General features: G+C 45.3%; 1 protein-coding gene across 1 annotated transcript in view; it reads left to right on the top strand.

Annotated features, from left to right (window-relative positions):
• The window catches only part of LOC139687214 (sericin-2-like), a 376,000-nt gene that overhangs the window by 115,614 nt on the left and 245,289 nt on the right, over window positions 1–15,097 (top strand). The window lies entirely within an intron of this gene.

Below are 15,097 nucleotides of genomic sequence, written 5' to 3'. Positions count from 1 at the left end.
GTGAGAGAGGGAGAAGCTTTGGGCTATTAATTAGTGTACCATTATAAAGTGAGATTTTTTTCGTTGCCTGTTTTTTTTCAATGATTCCCATTCCCCGGGTTTATTCTCATTCCCCCCCTCCTCTCCCTTCCGCACCCTAAGTTATTCCCCCGGCCTCCAGACTCCGCTGAGTGCGCCTGTGCTCTATTCATTTCCTTGTTCGCTGTGGGGGACTTGGAAAGGGCTTGGTTTTGTGTGTTGTAATTCGATGCATTTTTCCTCGCATTATACACTCGGATGATTGCGGATGGGCGCGCGCAGTTCCACGCTCGTGGGAGTTAATATTTCAGATTGCAGGAATTCCGTGCGAAGGACGCGATTGCTATTGTTGTTTTTTCGTTTCGCATCGTGCGAGGGGAAATGCGTCGTCGGGCCATGAAACCCTTTTATTCCGGCGATGGTTTTAAGGGTCGAAAAGAATCATTTTTTGAGGTTTAATAACTGGGCACCTAGCGTGCTCAAGAATCGATTTGCAATCCAACATTCAGAAACCTTTTAAGGACGGGTCGTTGGTTTACCTAAACTTTTACAAAATAAAGAGGATTGAGAAGAGGCTTTTTTTTTGTTTTCATCATAGATGAGTTGAAAATGTACCCTTCAATACTTTGCGGAAAAATTGGAATTTTATCTGGGCATGGATTTCCATTTGGCATATTCTGGAAGATCGTCACCCAAGCAGTTCCGTGCCACATCTAAAAAATCATTGGGTATCCTTTTTCCATATTTGAAACATAAGTCCTTGGTGCGAAGGGATTGTGTGCCCATTTAAACGTGATTTGAAACGTTTGATGCAATTCCCTGGAATAATTTCTGAATAGATTTAGCCACAAACTTTAATGAACCGAAGTTTACTCATTCCAATGATATTGTCCCCATCTCGCGCTAGATAACGTTTAGTGCTCTTATCTAATTTAAATCTGACTAAACTTGCATTGCTTTACCAATGACATGACGTAAAGAGGCAAGGTAGAGCTTAGTCAAACTTTAATATGCAGCGTAGGTTGTAGACGTCTCGAAATCTTGTGCTCTGTAGCAACGCGTTGGGGGTAGATTGGAGGTCTTTGAGATGTGGGTATGTAGAAGAAACTTGAAAACGATATGGGTTGGAAAACAAATGTTTAAGTTCTCTGTGTGGTAGGTGATAAGAGGGGGTTGTTGGGAGAATCTCAAAGATTGGGATGCTAGGTATGCCCGTATGTTGAGTGGTAATAGAATGTTGAAGGGTTTGATATACGTGTGAGAGGGGAGAATGCAGGGAAAGCCAGATATACTTTTGTGCGGAAAAATATTAGATATGTTGGACGGAATGAGATAGCTTAGGGAGCGAGTCCGAGGTGGAAGGTTTACTGCAGTGTGCGTGGTTTTATGGCATTTGGTGTCTGATTTGGCGGGAAGTGTAGAGGTTCTAACGATAGGATAGTTCCTGGGTCCATCAAGGACTCCCTTGAAAGCGGTACACCCTGCTTATAATAATAATCGCCTCGAGTCTTCCTTGATACTTATTGCCGACAGATACAGAGATGATTATGCATTTCCTTCGTGGCTTCTCGAGGCGTCGCTCCGGAGGCACTCGAGTGCATGGCCATCGGCGAATATGAAGGGATTCCTGAAGCGGTGGACGTAGGCTGGCGAGTCTCGGCGTTTCGTGTGTGGCTTCACTTACGCGGAAGGTCGTTCGTTGGTTTGCGTAGTGGAGGCATACATACATTTGGGCGTTGTCCCGTGTTCACTGTGTGCCTCAGGTTCTTCGGAAGTATGGAGTGAAGTTTGGGCGGGCGGAGAGTTGGCGTCTGCTGGCCGACCCCGCATCCCTCTCCCCCTCCCGCTCCTCCTACTCTCCGCCATGGTATCCTTTTTTCGTGACTCGCTCCGGTGATTCCACGACCACTTTTCAAAGTGACTTTGGAGTTTTCTTCTTTTTTAACCCCCCCCCCTCCTCTGTCCCTCCGCCGCACCCACCCACCCCTTCGTCGTCCGCGGGCGGCTTTTTGCCTGCTCGTAGGTGCTCGCGGTCTGCTCCGAGGACAGAAGGTTGCTGCGTCGGACGGCGCGGGAGCAGATGCCTTTAGTTAGCCCCTTTTGTCTATTTTATTGTTCTTTTTCGAGAACTTAGTGGCTTGAGAGTTTCCGCGTCCTCTGACACTGGCTCTTTCCCTCGTGCATGTTCGGGTTTGTGTCTGTGCGCGTGTGAATTTCGCCCGTTATGAGAATTGTGGGAAGGGATGGGGAAGGGGGGCGATTACTGGGCGGAATGTATGCTGCTGTGTTTTGTGAGGTAAATCGAGAGTGTCGGTCTCCGGAAGTGCCTTTTTCCAAACATTCCTTGAAAAGTCTCCTTATAGGACTTCCCCGACTCGCTCTCAGCCTTCGTATTCTCAAGTTCAAGATTGCCTTGATTCACTGATTCATTTTAGAAACTGCGATTTAAATCTCTTTTGGAGTTATCCAACTAATACGTAATTCGCAATGTAGGTGATTGCACATCGAATTACTGCCACATTTTTATCATTCAGAACAATGAGGTTTTTTATGATTGCACAATTAACCGCAGCCTGGCGTTCGCTCATGAGAGAATGTCAATGTTTTTATTCCCGTATCGCTAGTAACCATAAACACAGTAATCAACCCGAAGGTCGGTTTGGTGGGTGACGGTAGAGTTCACCCAGTACTAAGCCCGACGGCGTGTGAAATTCACACATCAGGGTAGGGGGGCCAGTTCCATTCCCTGTGCCGGTTATGGTCTTCCAGGAAGGGTACCCGAAAAATCGGGTACCAGAACACCCATAGCTTGGGTGGAGCTGCAGGTGCCCAGAGTGCCCGGGAATCGAATCTGGGACCCTCTGATCATTAGTCCAACGCTCTACCCCCTGGACTACCGCGACCCACGTATTGCTAGTATGTACCATTAATTACGTGTCATTGGGGTTTTGAACTTTCGGCAAGTTCCATTGTTCACTCAACCTTTAGAGAAACTAGACTCGAAATTGGCAATAAAGGCTGACTGTTCCAAGAACATTCCTTTAGAGGGAACATGGATAAAATTATCTTTAAAATTATTACATGTCCCATAGCAAAGGGATGACTTTTCTTCCTGCTCTTTTGCTGACGTAAATACTTATCGTTCCTCTTCTTGCATCATTTAGGAATGTAGATAATGCTAGACATAACGTGCGTTTATTCTGGTTCTCTTTCCTATTATCCTGGTTCCCATAGAGGAAACCAAATCCTATGGCATTAAGGATTAGGCTATAGAGAGTTTATCCTGTATTATCTGGATTTCTCCCAGACGGTCTGATTTAGCCAAGGGGGTCGTGACAGAAAGGCGGTGGATGATGACACGCGTGTTTTCCCCGAGGAAGAGGGTCTGAGAGTGCACCCGGTTGAATTCAATTGTTATGCTTTTCCTCGCCACGGTCATGTGTTCTTGAACAATGTTTTCCATGTAATTGATGTCCAGATAAATAAAGGCGCTTTCCTGCATTACCGCATCTCCTTCCGAGTGATATTTTTTTATTGCTCTCCTTCTTTCGTCGTCGACGTAGCGAGCCTTTAATGGCCGACAACCAGTTGGGCCGCTATTCCTTTGTTTCTACTCCCGCCTCCCACCCTCCGCCTCTCCCCTTTCACCCGCCCCTCCCCACTCACCCGCCCCTCCTCACTCACCCGCTCCTCCTCAGAAATTCATCCCGTTGACCAATGTCTCCTTTTAGCTGAAAGTTTTCGGTTTCGTTTTATTTCGCCTACCCCGCTCCGTCCACCCGAGTCGCCTACCTGGGAATGGGTGGTGCTCTTTCTTAAAAGGTCATCCCGTTTTTTCTCCTCAGTTGAATATATATTGCCTACCATTTCTACGTCCTCTCGTGCTACTAGTTTTGTAGCTTACTCACTTTTTATTTCATTTGTTGAACCCTTTTCATTGCTTCTCCCCGGCTCCTCTCCTCCATCCCACCCTTTTTCCCTTCCCCCTCCTTCCTCTTCTGATTTTGTTCCCCCTCCTCTCTCTCCCCCTTCCCCTGGATCGGAAGGGAAACGGGCGACAGTGAGATGGAGAGAGAGGGGCCGAGGAGAACGGTTAGTCGGCATCTCCATGCATCAGGCACCGGTATCTGAATCCCGGACTCGGGGTATGCCAGTCACGAGTTCGGCCGATGCGGCTCGCCGCTGGATGCCGGCCCAGCCGTCGGCCGTTTTCCCCTCCTCCATTCCATGTCGTTAATGTTGCACTCCCCCGCCTCCCCTAACGTTTCTCCGAATCGAAATGGGGATCGGTCGTGGGTGGTTGGTGGAAAGGTTTCTTTTGGTGGTACGGGTGGGAGTAATAGTTTTTGAAGGGAGGTTGTCCGGTCGTTTTGATCGAGGAGTCACGGAATTCAACGCCATTCCGAGGGTCTTCCAAGAGAACGACTTGTGATGGCGTATTCTTCTTTGTTACTTCGAAACCTTGCGTTTCTCCTCCTACCCGCAACGACTTTGCCTTTTTGTGAAATGTCCCCTCCCCCGGCTCACCCTACGCCTTCTCCGCTGTGGACTGCCCCCCCCCCCCCTCCCTGGTGCGCTGTCGGCCGAAGGACTGGCTCGCATGGAAGAAGGAAGCTGCTATTCAGAACATCGGGTGCCTCCATCGTCGCCAAGATTGTTGTTCCTTTGACTTTAATCTCCGGAAATGTGTACAAATAAACGCTCTGTTGTTGGAAAGATCAAAATCTCCGTCCGCCTCGCAAATTAAGTTTAAAAGACTCGATCGGAGCCTCAATGCCACAGTGTAGAATAAATAAAATACAAGAATTTTATTTCGCCTTGATTGGTGTGCAATGGAAGAATTGTTTCTCTAGAAGTGGAACGAAGCTTATTCATGGCAGTATGAACGCAGCATTAAAGACCCTGGTAAATAAGCTAAATTTATCCTCGTTCATTAACGAAAAACAGGCACCGCGTTAGCCCGCGCGTTAAGCTTTTTAGTTGAGTTTTATTAAAATCACTTCACCTTGGTAAAACCTGTCTGTTGGTAGGGCATAAAATAAATTACACTCCGGTATCTCTTCCTCGAGATCTTTACCTGTTTATTACCAATCTATTACTTCTGATCGCTATCGATTTTTTATTCTGCTTTTGTTTCGCGAAGCTGCGGGATATTTCGCTTAAGGTTTTCGCACCGTTTTTGAGACACTGATTTAGCTCGGGTGATATTTTAGGTACGGGTTTTGCTTCGCACGGAAGTCGTTGATTAATCTCCTGGCGATTGGTGAATTGGAAATGGAGTTTTTATTTTCCGCCATCATTCCTCGCTCCACGGAGCTTTTTCGTGCTTTTGCGTATTTTTTTTGTTTTTCGAGAATTATAGCCGCGCTCTGGGGGTTTAGGAATTTTCTCGTGATTCATACTCTTCCTGGCGATCTCCTGGAAAATTAACGGCAATGGTTGTTTTGGATATTCCTTCTGCATTTTTTTCTCTGCCATGCCCATTGATCACAGCTTGTTATCTTATTGCATGTTTTTCAACTTAAACAAGACCCCATTGTCCTCTCTGCAAACAGCGTACTTCCTGGTTTCAACCACGTATTCCTTCATTCCATATCCTTATGGTTTGAAGCCGCAGTACATTAAAGTACAATGGCTCACTTAAAATCCTTTGAAAACTAGTACAATGTTTTGTAAAAATGGTCAGAATCCGTGGTGGCTCGTTGACAAATGAGCTTGTCACTTTCATGAATGGCTCTGCGTTCTAATATTGGTAGAAAATCATTGCCGTGTGCGTTTACATTCGTTTAAAAAATGGCTTACAATCAAAATATGGCCTTCAAAGAGGAATGCTGTCGGTTTTGCTGGTCTACGTTAGTTAGGATACACACATCCCTCTTGAAATGTATTAAAGTTGGTCCTGAGTCAGTTTTAGTAAGGAAATATTCAAACCTTCTCTAAAGTATTTAGGTTTACATTTTTAGGTTATTTAGGTTAAGACCATTGTCAATTAGGCTAGCGGTCGTGACATAGAGGAATTTGACACGAGAAGGGGTCTAAGCCTGTGTAAGATCCGAAGTTAACAGTGAACTTCGAGTCTTTTTTATGGCGTGGCGTAATTATAGCGTAGTTGATTAGATTAAAGACGGATGGAGGTAGACTAAAAGATATGAAGATAAAAAATCCACTGAAAAGAAAAACTGGAAAATACTTTTGACTGAGGCAAGGAGAAAATGAAGACAGGGTTTCAAAAATAATCTTAGAGCAGTATAGGCTCGCTCAGGAAATGGCGAGGGTTGTGATGCTCATAAGTCTCTATGTTGAGGGGAAGAGAATAGATAATGAATCGACCAGCTCCAAATGTTCTATGTCTAAAAGAGCACAAAACCTCATGAAAAATCGTATTATTGAGATGTTCTACTCTAACCACATACTATAGGACAATAGAAACATAGTAATTTCCTTTAAATTGTGTATTTACGAAATATCACTGAACCAGCCATGTTGCTAAAATAGGAATATGACGTTTTCAAGTGAATTATCATGGACGGCTTTGTTTTCACGTGCCATCTTTATTGTTTTTAAAGAAGCAATCAGAAAGATAAAGAAACATTTTCTCGTGAATAAAGTCGATTGCGCAATTTTTGCTTTATGATTGTCGCGTGATTTCTTGCGAAAATTGATAGTAAATAGATGTCACCTCAACTAAGTTTTCTTTCAAGCCGTCGGCTCATCGGCGCCAAATAAATGAGTTTTTTCCTGTTCGAGTGATATCGAGGCATGTACATTTAAGAAATTGATTGAATTTTGACGTAATGAAGAAATTAAAGAAAATACTACCTTGATCAAAAATTTCCCGGAATTTATTCAGAAAATTAAAAATACAAGTTTATTCATCTAAATCTATATTGTCCCCTTCAAAGTAATCCCCATCGACTGCAACACACTTATGCCAGCGCTTGATCCAATCCTCGAAACATTTTTTATATTCGGTTTTCGGTATGTCCATCAGTGCTTCCTGCGATTTTTCCATTACTTCCTCTCGGCTGCTAAAACGCGTTCCCCGTAATGGTTTTTTAACTCGATTGAACAGAAAGAAGTCACAGGGAGCCAAATCAGGTGAATTCGGTGGCTGTTGGATGGTATTTGTTGCATTTTTCGTCAAAAAATTACGAATAATGATAGCACTGTGCGACGGTGCGTTATCATGGTGCAAAATCCACGAGTTTTCTGCCCAAATTTCTGGTCTCTTTCGGCGAATTGCTTCACGCAAACGTCTCATAACGCCCAAATAATACTCTTTGTTTACTGTCTGGCCTTCTGGCAAAAATTCATGATGCACTACACCGTTGTAATCCATGAAAACCGTCAGCATTGCCTTCTTTTTTGACTGAAAACGACGTGGTTTTTTTGGTCTCGGCTCATTTGGTGAACGCCATTCACTTGCCTGATGTCTGGATTGCGTGTCGTACTCATAAACCCACGTCTCGTCTCCAGTAATGATCCTTTTGATGAATGTGGGATCGGATTCAGCCTCGCAAATCATGTCTTTTGCGACGTCAACACGGTCTCTTTTTTGCATGAAATTGAGGTCTTTTGGAACCAACTTTGCTGCTACACGACGGAAACCCAAATCATTAACCACAATGTCTTGGGCGGATCCATAGGCAATGTTCAAGTCCTCCGCTATTTCTCTGATGGTTAATTTGCGGTTATTGACCAACATTTCTTTCACTTTATCAATTTTTTCACCGACTTTCGATGTCGATGGTCTGCCACTGCGTTCATCATCTTCGATTGACTCACGACCACTTCTGAACCGCTCGTGCCACTGGTAAACGACCGTTTTTTTTAGAGAATCGTTGCCGAAACACTTTTCCAACATTTCCAACGTCCGTGCGCCACTAAATCCGTTTTTTACGCAAAATTTAATACAAGTTCGTTGTTGCAAATTTAAATCCATTTCTGAAATTGTAAAAAATCGCCAACACACACAGAGATAGATGTACTCTTGGCTACGTAACTTTTGCAAATGTCAAGTTATGACACTAAGATTTAAAGGGAATATCAACAACAGATGTACCAATTTAACAAAAAAAACAGAACTCAAATCGGAACGATGGGAGCGCCACACGGTGGTTATTCCGGGAACTTTTTGATCAAGGTAGTAAATACCGTGGGACACCTGCTAAATGAACAATATTTCCATCTCTATACTCGACTGGAGCAGTGGCGATTCCCTGAACGCGGAGAGAACGTGAAACATTGATAATCCACCTCGATACTCTCCACTCCATGTAACTTACATAAACTTAAGAATAAGTTCACCTTTTTTCAATTAACAAGGCCAGAAAGGAGGGAATATTATCGCACGGGATAAATGAGGGTACATCTTAGGAGGGTTTATCGTACAAGGAACAGCGCAACGCGATGTCTTGTGCGTTTTGATATGAACGAGTACTCGTAGGAAATGAGGCACCGCACACCGGAAAGGGATGAGGGAGGGACGGAGGCGAGCGAGATTGGCCCCTTTCCCTCCTCCTTCTCCCCTCACCCTTCCCCTTTTGCCTTTCCGCGCAGCTTTGCATTGCACTGAGAGATAATGACCGTCCAACATCAAAGAGCGCTCGCTTTATTCGCCATCTGGTGAAGGAAAAAGGCGCTAGAGGTCGGGTGTCGGCGGAGAAGTAAATGGAACAACAATATCACCGAGAGAATGCCTCCTACCTCCGTTGATTTTCTAATTATGTTGACACCGGCTTTAAATGCCAAAGAAGATCCCGTTGTCCCACCTCTCTTGGGTGAAACGGAATGTCCTTTTGGTCCCTAAAATATCTTAATAGCCTTTCAAATGGACAACAACATTATCATTAATCAAGTGAGATTTCGTTTCGATGAACTGAAGTTCACGAGTCTGCGTGTTCCATGAAGGGTGCGTATAATTTGCGATTTCCTTCCATGAAATGCCACTTTCCGCGATCTCTCTCCCGCTTTGTTGTCAGAGAACCGAGGCTTGTTTCGCTTAGCATTCGTCGAGGGAAAATTGTACGAATTCAAGTGGCGTTCTAATTGCAAAGTAACCCTCCCCTAGGCATTTTGGACATGATTATCACCCGCAGTGCGATACTAATGCGCGCGTTGTTATTGCTGGAAAAATTACTTTGCGCTCTCCCCATCTAGTCCGCAGGGAGTGGCTCTATGAATTTCAATGGTGCGAAAGAATTCCCTAGTAAACTGCGCATCGCTTGGGAGTTGTTCTTATTTTCGCCGATAAACATATTAAGGGATGCGGAAGAAGTGTAACGAGGTAATTTGGCTCTATCGTGAGTTTCCATCCTGGTGGCATTTATATTGCTTCCATTTCCGTATAGTACCTGCACATTTGATGGAATAAAACGAGATTATCGGTGGAGTTGGTGCTGTTAAATTGCCCGTGCATGTCGGTGGCAGCACCTCCGCCTCGAGGGTGAAAGGGAATGGCCGGGCGGGCATTTATAGAAATCTTTCGTGGTGCAAGATTTCGAGGGTTTGTTTATTCCACGTCGTCGAATACGTTTGCTGCCAATCTTTGTCATATCCACACGTTTATTTTTTTCCGCTGTCATTACTCCAAGTATGCGGACTCAATTGGAAATGTGTGTACCGCGCCCACAGGCTGCCTCTTTTGGATTACTCCCCGAGGGCAACTCGAGGATATTTGATGCTCAGCCGGTCTCTATTGCATTTTCGCCGTGCAGTAGGAGTTCTGGTACTCTGTTCCGTCAACATCTCTGTATCTCTCGTGAAGGAAATGTGAGTTCTCACACTTGTAATATCATCGCCATTAACACACGAACAGTTTGTAGAAGTTTGTTCCGCTTTGATATGTTGGTTTTTTCGTTACCACTTCGGTCATCGACACATCTCTTTTTCATGTTGGTTGTAATAAAAACGTAGTTTTGGAATGTTCCTTTAAATTCTGCCGTTATTTCTTTTATCTTCTGATGATGAACACTTTGTTGCTTAGTTCTTAGTTCTCCAATTCTACTCGCCTTTTTTCATATGTGTAGGCGCGTATCCAACAGTTGATAACAAAATCCTTTTAATGTCGCTTTTTTTGATATTTCATCCGAGTCTTAATTTTCTATTACGTAGGAATATTTTGATATTTCTCTTATTTGATATATCGGTTTGATATAGTTGTTCCAATTTTCAAAGTACTTTGTTATAGCGCATGAAGTGCCGAAATTTGTGCAATATGTTGTAGACCTCGTCATTTGCTCTTCCTTCGCGACACGGAGAAGGCAACCTCTACCTGTGTTGTTTCGATGCGGGGAGGGGTTTGTCGCTGGCGGCTGGGCATGTAAGCCCCCACTCCTTCCCCGCCCCAAATTTCCCACCACCCATTGAATAAATCTTCCTATTCCTCCTCCACCATTTCCCTCAGCACTCCTGTTTCCCTCCCTCTCCTTGTCTCCTCGCGCTGCCTTTGCCTTCTCTTCCTGGCAGTGATGCCATTTCCGCCGACTGCTCTCCACTCTCGCGCACTGACGAGCATCAGTGGAAATCCTACGGTGTGCGTCCATTTATGCCACTGGCTGTGTCTACCATTAAAGCTTTATTTACTGTGAGCAGACATTCGTAAATTCCAGAAGGGCGGTTTAATATTGAATTAGGTAAGCATGTATTTTAATCTTTACTCTAATTTTAAATACTCTTCGTTTTGTACCCTGCTAAGACGATTATGCGGGGAAGTGATTATGCGTGTGTAAGTAATTCGAACTTAAATGTCGTCGTGCACGTAGCTGCAGTTAGCTCCATCATTTGAATTTTAGACATATTTATTGGTGACCAACCATCGAGACAAACTTAGTTTGATTTTACTTGCCTGCTGTTGAGTTGCCTGCTCTGCCACACACACTATTGGAAGCTAGCAGGGTGTCATGTAGATGTTCGTAGATATGTAACTTAACTTGCCTACAGTTTTCTCCGCGACTTGGTCGGTGAATTGAATACAATTTTGTGTATTTTCCTGAACTTTAATGCCCCACGATCAATGGCATCATATGTGTGACATTGTCAAGTCTTGGAGCGTTTTAATCTTAAAATACCCCATTGATGTGAGCCGTCTGCTACCTCAGTGATTGCCATCGTTTTGATTAAACGAATTATCTATTAATCCCTGACCTTGTAGAAGTGTATTTATGTACAATAGTTCGTGCATTATTTATGTGGAATCAGCTAGCGGTGACTTCCTGGGTGCTGTGCGGTTGCCGATGAACCGCGTGAACAAGTCAAAATCGCGTGTTATGTTGTCGGAAATATAATTGTAATGTATTTGAGAACAAACATGGTATCCCATCTGATCAGGAATACTGAGTTTTCCCTTTTTTCTCGCATTCCAGAGCATAAATACATGCCACTGGGAGGTCAGGAATACATTTGGATTGGGGGAATGGGATGTTTGATATGAAGAAGAAATACCAGGCAAAAAAATGACTTTTTTCCCTGGCATTTGTTTGTATTTTGCCATGAAAAAAAAGCGTGTGAAACGGTGGTGTAGGGGTGTTCACCTTCCCCTTCAAAGCACCACTCCCCTCGCTCTGCATGAGGCCTCTTACCAAACGGGAGAGGGCTGTGGGGGTGATGCAGCGTGGGTTTTTGTCAGGGAAGTGGGGGGAGGGGGGCATTGGAGGCGGGAGGAGAGGATATAGTAGTAAGTTTCTTTCGGAAACTTGGGCCGTTTTTCGTGAGCCTTATGAGTCGGGTGGGCCGGAATAGAACACGCACCATAAAGCCCGGAGAGAAAGAAAGCTATATAGAGTGGCGAGAGAGGGAGGGGACCGCGGAGGCGAAGAGGGTACGATAGGAGAGTTCTGATGGGTGGACATACGGAGAGGAGGCGGAGTGAATGCGGTCGTCAGAGGCTGCCAACATAACGGCACACCGCTCACTGCGCCGAAGTGGGCTGAGTGGAGTTTCGCACCCGCAGAACCACCTCTTCCTCCCTCTCTCTTGTCTTTTTCTCGTGAATTTCAAGATTCGGCGGTCTTTTTCTGTTCTTTGAAATCGGTTTAATGTTGACGTCCTCGCACGGTTCCTGGGTCTAACGTTCTTGAGCGTTGCCCGAGTGTGTGTGTGCGCTGCCTTCGACTTGGGTCTGACCTTTTAGGCTATGCCTCGCGGCGTTCGAATGATAAATTCATGTCGAAAAAAACTACGAGAGCGTGACTTTTAAATACTCGCTTGGAGTTTATCATTTGTGTTGAACTTCGATTAACGAGAAATGCTCATGATCGACAGCGTCATTACGTGCCTACCGAATTTCATACTTAGCGATTTTAAAAACTCTTGAAGGAGTGGAACCCGTTTCTTGAAGGACGACGGCTATCTCGTGAAAGAATATGAGTTGATTATTGGGGTTGCTTTCATTTGAAAGAATTTATTCGATTTTTCATATTACTCTAACAAAAATATATCTCCTTATCGACCACGATGGTAAATATTCATGGTTTAGGGATTAATTCCGTTCGGTAACTTTAAGTTTTAATTAGCTGATATTCTTAAATCCTTTCTATAGGAAAACAGTAGGTAAACCGCACAATTTAGGTGTATTGTGCAGTGAGCTCTCTTACTAGCCCGGAAGTTACGAGGTGGAGGCACACAATTGGCAAAAGCAAGGCGTCGTTCCTGTCCATTGGGTTCCGGGATAACCAGAGAAGCCGTCTCACTAGCATGGGCGATGTCCGCTCGATTTGGGAAACCGCGACAAAGTTGCGTGCCTTGCCTGTTTCTCGCACTCTTTCGCTGAATTTAGTTTCACATAAATTATTTCACTTCGTGGTTCTGACAATAAAATTTAAGAGCAGTTTGCCGACTTATCCGAAATCATTGCCCTTTTAATCATATTTTAAAACAGTAACAATACCGATTTTGTTTAAAGTTTATCCTTTCCGTGTTTGAGCCTCTACTGCACAAATGTTCTTTCTAAGTTCTCCTCAAAAAAACTCGCATCTCCAGTCGGCGTGGCACTGGCGTTTCGTGGAGCCCCATGCTCTCTCTTCCGTGGGTATAATTTTCGCTTCGGTGAATAGATTGCTAGATGCGTTCCACTTCAAGACGGTCCAATAGCCGTGAGTTACGCCGCCCCTCCCGCCACTTGGCAATCTGGCTCCCTATTCATGCCAAGGCTCTTCCGCAATGGAACTTCTTCGCCTCCCCATCCCTCCACAGCCACCTTCCTCTCTCGGAAAGAAAGCAGGAGGCGAGTGCGGGAGAGGGCGGCGCGGGGGGCGGGAAGAGTCAACAAAAGCGCGAGGGTAAAAAAAATGGGAGGCAGCAACAAATCGTCCCCCCCCCCCGGTGTGTGCCCGTCGGAATATGAGGCGGGTGAATTGTGACTGCGGAAGTGTGGAACATTTGCGAGGATAAAAGTCTACTCCTCGTGGATGGTTGGTAGCACTGCTTGCCCTCATGGCGAAGGAGGGGGGGATCTGGGGGATGAGCGGTGTGGGAGGAGAGCCGAAGAGGGGGGAAGTGGGAGGGTGGCGGTATTGCCCCCGAGGATGGGTGTCGTGGCCGGATTACAAGCCGGAGAGGAGTGGAGCGCTCCGCCCCTTCCTCCTCCCCCCCCCTACCCCATTACTCGACCCACTCGCCGGTCGCACCCTCCTCCCACCGCCGTGCTGCCGTTTTAACCCACTTAAACGGCCGGTTTTGAAAATTTTAACGAAAAATTACTTCCAGTGTAGCATTTTCAATGAGTTCTCCACGAAATCGTGCGTGGATTAGCGTCGTCCGAGCATCGTTGTATCAAGCGAATGAAATGGCGTTTGGTGTTGGCTGTCGGTCTTATTCAAATTTGGCGGTGAATATCTATAGGTGATTTGCGATGGTTACATCACGGTGCAATTGGATAAACGTGTATTTCCGCCTCTACTTTCGCCATGTTTTCATTCGAGTTACGCTCAGCCACTTCGCAAGCGAACGACTGACTACGACGAGGCCGGGAATGACCTCTGCACTGTTAATCTCACCTTAAGTGAAACTCATTCGGATCCGACGCCAGATTTTCCTCTCCAATAACTCGAGTTTTACACTCACATTAGCATGCACTAGGTTCTTTCGTTTGGATAATGAGTTATCGCCGTGAATACAACCTAGCGTTTATCACTCTCAAAACGCGTATAGTTACGTAATTTAACCTCCTGATCCTTTTCCTTTGAAATATTGACGCCCTCGGTATTTGAACCGTGGGGAACGAGTCATATACAATTTTAATGCATCGCAGAAAACGAAATGAGTCCGTTAGATCTTCATGTACGTGCTTCCATCCTCCTTTCCTTTCGTACCATTCCCTCCCCTCCCATTTCTTTTCCCTCCCCTGATTTTCTTTCCTTCCCTGCACCGTTAACATCCACTCTCCTCGCCCTCCCTTAATCTTACTTAAACTCCCGTTCAGGGGATTCCCTTTGGGGTATTGTCGCCCAGGGCACATACGACGACCCTTATACGGAAACTTTGAGACCGCGATGTTTTCGGTGGTGGCCATTATTTGTGTTTCTCGGCAGCCAAATCGAGGTCGTAAACATTTTTCGCGATCAAGGTTGCGCTCTGAAAGTGTCGATTATGTTTCGGTAATGGCGCGGTGGAATATTCTTTTGGGTCGCATTAATACATTTGTTGTAGCTCTTCCAGGCGTTGGGTTGTTCTATGTTGCCGTTTCACCATTAACTCTGCCGATTATCCTTCCCCACTCCCCGCGTCTCCTCTCAAGTAATTGGCTGTAAATGATTCGCGGGGCCCTAACTTCGAAAAACGGTCCGTGACGGGAATTTAAAGCTTGCCAGGAACACCTTCCGAGTTCAGTCCGCATGGAATGGCTTCGCATTGGCCCGCCTCGGCAGTCGGCACTGCTACCAAGGGGGCCACTTTCGTGTCCAGGCGGCGCCGGAACACCGGTCGGTTGTGCTGGAAAATAAAGCTCTCTTCTATTTCCAGATGACTCGAAATGAAAGTATTATTTCAAATTGCGGTAACTATCATAATTTCTCATACAGTAAGGTTTCGCCGTCTACGTTTTAAAAGGGCTTCGCTCCGAAATGTAACGCGTGTCTGTCAA

The sequence above is a fragment of the Hetaerina americana genome, unplaced genomic scaffold (genome assembly GCF_022747635.1).
Source record: "Hetaerina americana unplaced genomic scaffold, ioHetAmer1.1.p SCAF_18, whole genome shotgun sequence".
Taxonomy (NCBI): Eukaryota; Metazoa; Arthropoda; class Insecta; order Odonata; family Calopterygidae; genus Hetaerina; species Hetaerina americana.
The sequence above is the reverse complement of the archived record's forward strand: the minus strand, read 5'-3'. Positions and strand labels throughout refer to the sequence as shown.